Source organism: Manduca sexta, unplaced genomic scaffold (genome assembly GCF_014839805.1).
Source record: "Manduca sexta isolate Smith_Timp_Sample1 unplaced genomic scaffold, JHU_Msex_v1.0 HiC_scaffold_1107, whole genome shotgun sequence".
Taxonomy (NCBI): domain Eukaryota; kingdom Metazoa; phylum Arthropoda; class Insecta; order Lepidoptera; family Sphingidae; genus Manduca; species Manduca sexta.
The window spans coordinates 20,759-31,110 of record NW_023591939.1 but is presented as its reverse complement, the minus strand read 5'-3'; the positions used below and the strand labels follow the sequence as shown (position 1 = coordinate 31,110).

The 10,352-nt window shown below is 33.7% G+C and overlaps 1 non-coding gene across 1 annotated transcript; it reads left to right on the top strand.

Annotated features, from left to right (window-relative positions):
* Positions 1 to 334: 334 nt before the first annotated feature.
* Trnar-acg lies at positions 335 to 407 on the top strand. The gene has a single exon. It is a non-coding gene; the product is annotated as a tRNA-Arg (tRNA).
* Positions 408 to 10,352: the final 9,945 nt, after the last annotated feature.

Here is a 10,352-nt window from a genome sequence, read left to right as displayed (position 1 = left end):
CGCTCCTAGAAAAATTGCCACGTGCAATTTATTTTCTTTTCCAACACAATTTGTAATCAAAATAATATATTTTGGCCAGGATTTTTATGTATGTTTAATTTAGTGTTACTTATAATTTTGTAATCTATTGTAAGACCTTAAAGCTCAATTTTAATTTGTGTATTACATAACTCGCCTTTGATCTAAATATAGTGTGAAAAACACGCACTTTTAAAATAGCATTGTGAAAAAACCTTGTTGCTATTGCTACACAATTGTCATGTTTACAAGGTCCCGAAATTATATTAAATTAGTTACCTGAGATTTATACGCTTAATTCGCGTAAAGTAGAAAAGGTCCTGTGGCGCAACGGATAACGCGTCTGACTACGGATCAGAAGATTCCAGGTTCGAATCCTGGCAGGATCGAATGTAATTTTTTTTCTTAATTATTCTATAATAATAAACTTATTTGTTACCTATAATAATTTATTGTTGAAAGCTAACGTTTTTGTCACTGTAAATAATTGATTAAACAACAAATGAGCAAGGCAAACCTTCCGCACAATTTACAAAGACAACTAATGAATTCGATTATCCACAGAGAATTCGTTCTTCCGCACCCATTTCCGACGATTCAAATATACATCCAATCCAAAAGAATTTCAGAGTAATCTCAACATCTCAACCTTATTACCAATGATTAAAATTTAAAATTAAACGTATAATCGTTGCGATAGAATTGTGATACTTTAAGTAAAACAGATTATACACTTAAACCTAACACCGTTTGGATACCTGAAATTAAATAAATTACTTTACGATAATCACAAAAAGTTGTAAAAGCTTTAGGTTTCAACAAATTATAAAAACATTGGAACGACAAAAGGAATAATGGTTCTAATTAAATTAATAATTAAAGTTATTTTATTTAGCGAGAATTCAACCAATAGAGAGAACCAATTATTGAAGGTAGAAGAAATATATAGATATATTATAGTACACGTTATTTATACTACAGCTAAGTATTTACTATTACTGTATTGGGTGTTTCTTTACAATTATACTTCGACTAGAGAAATTCCACTCATACCATTTCCAAACAATTAACACCACGTTAGCAACAAGACACTTCTAAGTCCGAATAAAAACATGTTAATTTGCATGTCGTCTCACATTCTGCTCACACTGTTCGAAACGTATAGGAATTTGAGTAACGGACCAACCCGTCGTGCAAGCTGCTAGAACCATCACTCTCTTAACTAATGCTGTTTTTTTATAATTTTATTCTACACCATTTAGATGTTATGTTTTGCTCGGTTTATAGCAAGTAAACTTGGAGAAAATATCTTCATTAAGGAAATTTGCCGCGTAAACAGTCACGGCATGTTGATTTCTGCCAATATTGAAGCATGCAGGACTTGTGGCAAGTCGCACATATGTAGGATTATTCAAATACTTCCGCCAGTGTAAACGCATTGGAAGTTTTTGTTCAATATATTACTAAGAGAACTTGCTAGTCTTAACTTGGCTTAAGACAGTGGAAGACCTCGGCAAGGATAGATGTTTCACTATGTACCTGCTTTTATGGAATAATATGGGTTCTAAATTTCATTCAAATCTATCTCTTCATCGATATAAGATACGTTCAAGCTTCCCAGATTTTAGCATTTATATCATACGTAATATTTCTCTGTTCATTGTCAATAATCCTTATTGATGTGATAACTATAATTATACATATTTTTGCTTTTCGTTTCCTATTGCATATTTTCGACTATCAGATGAAATAGTCCTATGATTTAGTACATTACAAAATTCAATACTAAACTGAAATCTGTATAAGTAAGGAAGTGCATACAGTCGGTTAAATTTATCTGTAAGTTTGTTATACCACCTACCAGCCCAGCTCCCTTCACAAGCGACCTTGTGTGGTCGCGCGGCAGTCGCTCGCCTCGAAGGAATGCGACCATAACGCTGCTTTGTTGACGAACCTTTAGATAAATTCCGCGGTGAAATACCGTATTTTCCGTGAGCCTTTCAAAGGGAATTGTAACCTTTATCGTATACTCGTATACGTGAGGAAAAAACGTGCAAGAGAAAGCATCTCAAATTTAACATCGATATTAGAATTAAATAATCTAATTTAGATGAATAGATACTAGATAGTGCAGCAAGATATTTGAGTCTATTGTTATCGATTGGGTATTATACGTATACATCGACACACCAGACTTGGTTAAAAAATTGTCATACTTTATTAAGACCGAAACAAAAATATTACATGAAGAAACTCATCTGAAATCATTTGAAATGGAAATATAATCGAACCCACGACTGCATTACAACATCCTATAATTCTAGTTACCTAGACGACTGATGGTACGTTTTTTGTAATTCAAATATAAACCAATTTATTCATATCGCTTATTGCAAATCACAATGCAACAAAATCCGTATAATGTAACAAATAAATTCATTATCTAAATGTGGTCGGCCTCTGGCTGGAATGTCGTAACGTTGCCAACCTACAGTGGAGTGGGAGTCAAAATAAAGCCTGTGCCTAATTGTTGGCAATAAACTGCAAACGTTCAGACAATCAGTCACAAAGATCAGTTCGCGATATAACGCAACACGATCAATTAAGTGCCATTATTTTTCTGAAGCAATTTCTACATTTTAGAACGTTGCAAATAACAGTTCAAGAAATGTCCTAAATAAAGAGGGTACAACATAAAAGGAGAAACAAAATAGGTTTTCCAGACCTACGTCAATCAAAGGGATGCCGAGGATTTTAAATTGTCTGCAAAAATTAGGTGCGTAATGGGAAACTTGTTTTGCTTGTACGCATTGCAGTATTTTAACATCACTGTATGAAAATTGGGACGGGTATGAAATGTTTAATACTCACCCGATGCCTCTAGACAAACAAAAGGACTTTGCACAACACGTTAAACCACAACTTATTATGCGGCCAAAACAAGTTGTCATTGTCTTCTATCACAGTATAGTAGCGACGGGTGTATACATTACGTAGGCAATAAAATGCCAACCTCAAGGCAATGTTGCATAAAGTTATTCTAAGACATGTCCGCACTTCGATCGTGTCTGATCTACAACCTTAGCTAGCGCGTTTATTTCTCCCACACGTCTATATTTAACTTTGGTAAGGAACATTGCCAGCTTTTACTCATATTGCAAATCTTAGACTTTAGTTTACAATGTGTAGACGAGTTCAGTGGCATCTGTTTTAGTTTATGCTCAACAAGTACAACTTAGTTAATTAGTCTGGATCACTTCTATTGTGTAGTCTATAGTACATATTTGAATTAATTCTAACACTCTCTAATATAACACTTTTGATTAATGAGTACATGTTTAACATAAATAATAATATCAGCCCTGTATTATGTACTGGCCCACTACTGGGCACGGGCCTCCTCTTTTACTGAGAGGGATAGGCCTTAATCTACCACGCTGGCCTAGAGCGGAGTGGTAGAATTCACACATCCTAAAAATTCCTATAGAGAACTTCTCAGGCATTCAGGATTCCTCACCATATTTTCCTTCACCGTTAAAGCAAGCGATAATTCACAAAGGAAACACACATAATTTTAGAAAAATCAGAGGTGTGTGCTCTGGCGTTTTGAACCTGCGGACATTCATCTTGACAGTCCGTTCCACATCCGACTAGGCTATCGTCGTTTATTATATTTAAGATATAACCTATAAAGTCTGTTATCTGGGTAATTCCACCTCACGTAGGGTGACAAAGTGCCTTATAGCTATCGTTCCTCTCCACTATATTCTCCTATAGTCAATTCTTGTCACGTGAAACGTCTATTCAACGTATGGTATTCAAGCATACGCTACGTCTAATTTTGAATTTCACATTGTACACAACTTTTACTTTACTGTCACATGGTCTAGTTTGTATTTAGTGAAATTGCAGTGAAAGAAACAAATTAATAACTATAATATTTTGTCTGTAATAAGCGCGAGCAGCCGTTGCGAAATGTGGATCGTGAAATCGAATATTGGGCCGACGATCCGGCCCGACTGCACACTTTGACAAGTAAACCACAGAGTTGCTTTATAACTGTGGCGGAACAAAAAGGCGTTTTTTGTTGTACGATTTAAGACGTGTTTCTCCTCGTTTCATTTATTAATTGTTTGTTGATAATTACAAAACGATATTTTTTTCTTTAAATTGTTATTACTTCACGATACCTTTGTAATTTAAGTCTATACATGGAATAACCTAAAATTAATAATAATGTACTATAGATGCTTATTATAAAGACGCAAATGATAATAATCTAATGACGCTTACCATGAAATTGCAGCGTATAATTTAATTACATTACCTCACGTAACAATTTATGCGATACTTGATTTCATAATTCACATCAAGGAAGTTTAGATTAACGCACACACTGCAAGCAGATTTTGAGTTCGCGCCGTCCACGATTTATCGAGTTAAACAAATATTCTCACGTATTGTAATAGTCGATAACCATTCGGGTGATACGTGACTATCATGCTATAAAAGTAGTTGTTTTCGCAAAAAAAAAGTAAGTTATAGCGCCTTTCCACAAATAAATCAAGTGTGGATTGCGAACGTGACGGAAAATTACAAGATTTAAAGAGAAGTTGTATCAAATTGTTCAGTCAAAATTATTTATGTTATATAGTATTCATGACTTACTTTTGCCTCCACGACAGTAAAACAAAACATATTAAATCGGTTTAGATAAACTTAAATAAAGAACGCTTGAACATCCAAATATTAAAATAATACACATATTTGATTTTTGTAAACATAAAATAAAAAACGGTCACGATTCTTTAATATTCGAATTACAAAAATTCAAAAATAAACATCATAAATTCGACACAGCGTATTCGATACTTTTTTAAGTGCCGCTCCAACCTGTACCACTTAAAACTTTCATACAGCCAAATCTTTTAAGGCTTCAGATTTGAGAAGTCATAAGACGTTTATTATTCTACGGTCACCTCGGGAACGCTCTTGGAATAATAAGCATTAGTGTTCCATAGCCATTCGCCAAAGAAACTGGCAATATCACCACAACACTCTCTAACGACTGTAGAATACCAAAATACCTTTTAACTCACACTAGCGATTCGCTATTCATCGGTTAACTTAACGACGATTTAATATAAGTAATTTATTTTTACGGGTTTGATCTGACAGAATTTATGGCGAAGAGGTTAAGGTCATATATTAACGTATTCTTTGAATAAAATCTACCGCGATTTGAAAAAAAAAAGATCCCACTCGCATTTTTAATCTATACCTCAAAAATGGACCAATCAGAACGAAGATTTTTGACATGCTTACAATTAAGTTATTGTGATTGGTTAATCTCGAAATCAGATTGAAGATTGAGATTGGGATCGTTTATTGAAAACGGCTAATAGTAGGCATATTATTTAAATTTATTGCACTATTAAAATTATAGTTAGACATACGAATTCACGTTTGTTAACAATTTGTCTATTGGTGAGACGTAGTCAATTTCAAAAACTCTAACTACGTTAATTTTCATCAAGAGAGTTTTACCTGCGTAAAGGCATTTTTATCCTATATTAATCGTAATATTTATCTCCTAAATGAAGTTTATAATGTAAAATATTTATTTTGTAATAGATAAACTAAAAAAAAAATACAAAACTGATTTTGAAAATTCTTTCACTAATAAGAATCCAGATTAACTTTAACTGCTATTGGCTAATTTTTATCTTGAGAATGGGCGCTATTTATCATGTTTAACCATAATAATTTACGTAAACGCATAGATATATTAAGTAGGTACTTCGCGTACATAAAGTATATTGTAAACACGTTTTGTCATTTACCTGTTTTTCTATGCCTCTCGTGTAATATAATTCTAACATTCCAAGGCGGACCAATATAACATTCAGTAAGCATTCGCACAAACTTTCTGGGATAATATATTAGATACGTAACTTCTTCAGTACATGTGAACATTTCAAATATTATTCGAACACTGATTATACACTGTATAAAAAAATAATTTCAATGTTGTTATACACCCTGCATGATTATGCAAATAATGTTATTGTAAAAATATTTAAACGGCGATAGCCTAGTTGGGTGTGGAACGGACTGCCAAGACGAATGTCCGCAGGTTCAAATCCCAAGGGCAAACACACCTCTGACCTTTCTAAAAAATCATGTGTGTATTCTTTGTGAATTTATCGTTCGCTTTAACGGTGAAGGAAAACATCGTGAGGAAATCTGCACATCTGAGAAGTTCTCTATAGGAATTTCGAAGGTGTGTGAAGTCTACCAATCCGCACTAGGCCAGCGTGGTGGACTAAGGCCTAATCCCTCTCAGTAGTAGAGGAGGCCCGTGCTCAGCAGTGGGCAAGTATATAATACAGGGCTGATATTATTATTTTAATGTCATGGACACTTATCGCAGCTCGAGGCTGGTTAACACCACATTACGGGCCTAAACCAAGTAAATGTGACGTAGATAATAGATAAATTAGTGGGATTTATGTTTAGTCACTGTCTTCTGTCATGAATTTTCTTACTATACGGCAGGTATTTAAGGTAGCAGCTTTTTGTAACGTAATGTAAATTGTTTTTTGAGATCTAAGAGTTTTAGGCTATTATGGAGATTGTTTGGAATGACACCAGTCGTGGATAAAACAATGGGTACAACATACACTTGTTCTTGCTTCGAATTTCTTGTTACTTCGTCTTTGAGTTCTGTGTATTTAGCTATTTTTTCTGTATTATTAAAAATATTTACTATTAATAAAACCTTACCAATTATCAAATAATACCCAAGAATCATGTTATTTTAAATTAATAATTCGTTCCTGAAAAACCCGAATGATAGAATTTTGGTGGAACGACGGTACCACCGTAAAATTCTTTGGAACATAAGTAGGTAACTACGATATATTCCAGGATGTATATCAATCTCTTTTTCTGCACTTAATTTTTCCCACATACATTACATAATATCTACACATTCAAATGTATCATAATACTTGGTTTTATAATATTAATAGGATAAAAGCTAATTTCTGAATAGTCAGATAAAAAAAAATATCCAACAAATTATAACCCGATGACGACGACATATAAAACTGAGTCAGTTGAAAAAACTTTATAACGCATCTATTATTTTTACTATATTCGTGTAGTATTATCGTATGCATAACTTTTATATGATGATTGAAAAATCACCTTTTGTCAAACACAAATTGGCAAACTTATTCACACTATAGTACACGCGGGTTAAGAAACTGTTACAAATATAAAAAATGTTAATTATTTTATAACAAAGGCCAGCGTAACAATGTAACTTTTTTGGCAAAAAAATTTTAGTATAACAATTATTTTTGATATTATTAACACAATGCCACTTCGCTTCAAAGTAAAATCTGTTTCATTATTTTCGGAAACCATACATTGTGTTTTCAAACTTGTATTTATTGGCCTTTCAACTTACAATACACAATCCACTTTTCTTTCGACTATTTGGAAATCTTTAGGGCTACATTAAACAGGTTTCTTTTAACGTCTATCGACCGCACCGTCACATAACACCAGGTGAGATTGTGGTTACACGTCAGCTTATTCATAATAATAAATTAAAATATGTCTGTATATATAATAATAATTTCAGCCCTGTATTATTTACTGTTCCTCTGCTGGCTCGGGCTTCCTCTACTACTGAAACGGATTAGGCCTTATTCCACCGCCCTGGCCTAGTGCGGATTGGTAGACTTCACACACGCTCAAAAATCCTATAAAGGACTTTTCAGATTTGCAGGTTTCCTCGCGATGTTTTCTTTCACCGTCAAACCAAGCGTTAATTCACAAGAAATACACAAATAATTTAAGAAAAGTCAGAGCTGTGCGCCCTAGGCATTTGAACCTGTGGATGTTCGTCTCGGCAGTCCGTTCCGCACTTAACAGGCTATCGCCACGATGGTATGGTGACGTCGAAATTTTTCATAACATGATAGGTTATGCGCTCGTTAACAAAACCTCGATATAAATGTTCATTTTATTTAATAACTATTTGTAGAAGTTAATCTCAAAAAGTCTTATCCAATTTTGCTGAACTTTTATTGAGAAATAGAAAAAGAGTAATCCAAGTAGTAGAGTAATATATTTTATTTTATTATAGTACAGGAAACAAACAGTATAATAAACACAAATAGATGAATACAATTTACTTAAAACATAATACCAATAAAATTTCCAACATCTAAATATATTACCAGAAAAGGACTTATGCGGGTAATTGCAAGCAAATCTAGTTTGGTATAAAATAAAACTGAACGCGATCGCATCGTTAACCTAGCCGTGACGGTGAATATAAAGTATATGTTTAATTGTCCAGCCAGATAATCTTTTAATCTATTTATTGACTCGCAAAACCAGATTACTTAGATAATATGCTCGTTACTAGAAATGTAAGCTATAAATATTTTTAAAAGATATAGGCATGATTATTTGAAAAAAAAAATGCAAATATCTCCAATACGCTTAATGTGTACTATCGCACCGAGACGTAACCAGTCTGTAGTCTGATTCCCAGTTTCGCCAAATGACCAAGTAAAGCCATTTGCCCTGCACCTCATCTCTCTCCGGTCATGTTGAATTGCCATCTCACCGGACTATGAGGGTGAAGGAACAAAGAGTGCCCCTGTGTATTGCGTACACACTTGTACACTGTAATATCTCCTGCGTACCTGGCTGATCTCCGTTGAATATGGCCGCCGCGCGCTGTGGCCGAAATTCGGCTAGGAAGGATTCATTCGCCAAATATTCGCAAAGTTAGATTTCAATAAAGACAAACGCCTGCGATATTTTTACACAACTTGGCAATTGTCCCGTAGTGGCGTAGGTTTCAATTATATCTCTACCTACCGCTTCAGGTGTTAATGCATGAATTTACAGATACATTTCACAACAGGTAAAACCGACACTATCAAACCTGTCAATGGAAATTATATCCGATGAGTGAGATTGAATGGCTGACAGACTTTGATGAAACAATAATACATGTCATGTCATGTCACATTATAAATATACTCTATTATACGCGAGAAATGTATATGTGACTTTCTTTGTATATTTATACTATTGCATCGAGGTAGTTTGTAAATTTGTAAACGTTTGAACAGATATTGTAATAAAACTGTTTTCCGACTAAATGACTTCGCTAAAGAAACATTGATTCCGAAAAAATATACTTTATTCTTCTCTACTTAAATTGCATAAAAGTCATCAGACAAGCAAAACTTGTTATCTTCTATAAAATCTTCCATTATAAGATCATTGGGCCGTCCATTGTTAAGACGCATAAATAATACCTTACTTATTAAAATAAGTATCGCGATGGCAAAATAAGCATCAATAAAAATAAGGATACCTAAAGGAGAATCATAACCTCCTTTGATATCGCCGTAGTCGGGTAAAACGGTCAAATATCTAGTTACGTGTAAAACAAAGGTCCCTAAACCGTTTCTATCCAATTTACCGTCAAAGTGTCACGATGTGGCTGGCTTTTCGAAGTGTCTACACCAACCCGTGTCCAAATCAAGGTTGTCGCAATAAAATATGTTTTATAATCGATTTAAAAAATAAAATTTTAATCGATTACGTGCAAGACCAGAAAATAATCATACGCTTTAATGTTTTTATATTGTCTGTATTTGGAAATGAAAATTGTATTTTTCTTAATTATAACCTAAATTAAAATAAATTAGTAGTAGTAGTTATTAGTAGATACATAAGTTTTAATGCTTTTTATGAAAATCAAACACTTTTAGATTTCTTTTAATTATTTTAGTCAAGTCACTCGACAATTATAATGTGCCAGGAAGTGCCAATATACTAAATAACATCATTTTGTGTCTTGTAGCAAATATAGACTATCTATAATAAGTTTATCTAATTTAGTTCATAGTTCATCAAATAATGACCACATTGCTACACCAAATAATCAGCCCAAAATTTACCAAAATAAACGCCATAGTTCGTTATCTTTTACCTGTCTATAAAACATCAGTTCAACCCTATATTGTGTTGATGTCCTGAATGTAAAAGGAACATTTGCGCCGCACAGCACCTCCTACATCCGAGTTTCCTCAGCTCGATCAAAAGCATTGTACTCCCATTCCCGTAAAAGTACAATCGTGTACGAAACTCGCTAAAGTTTTTGAAACTAGCCGTATGTCCGATGTTGTAAAAGTTGGGGAACTATTCTCCGCTTTGTAAGAACGACGGTTGTAATGATTGTTGAAAATTGAAAAGGTTTGTTCTTTTATATTATGTAGACGACTGTACTGAGA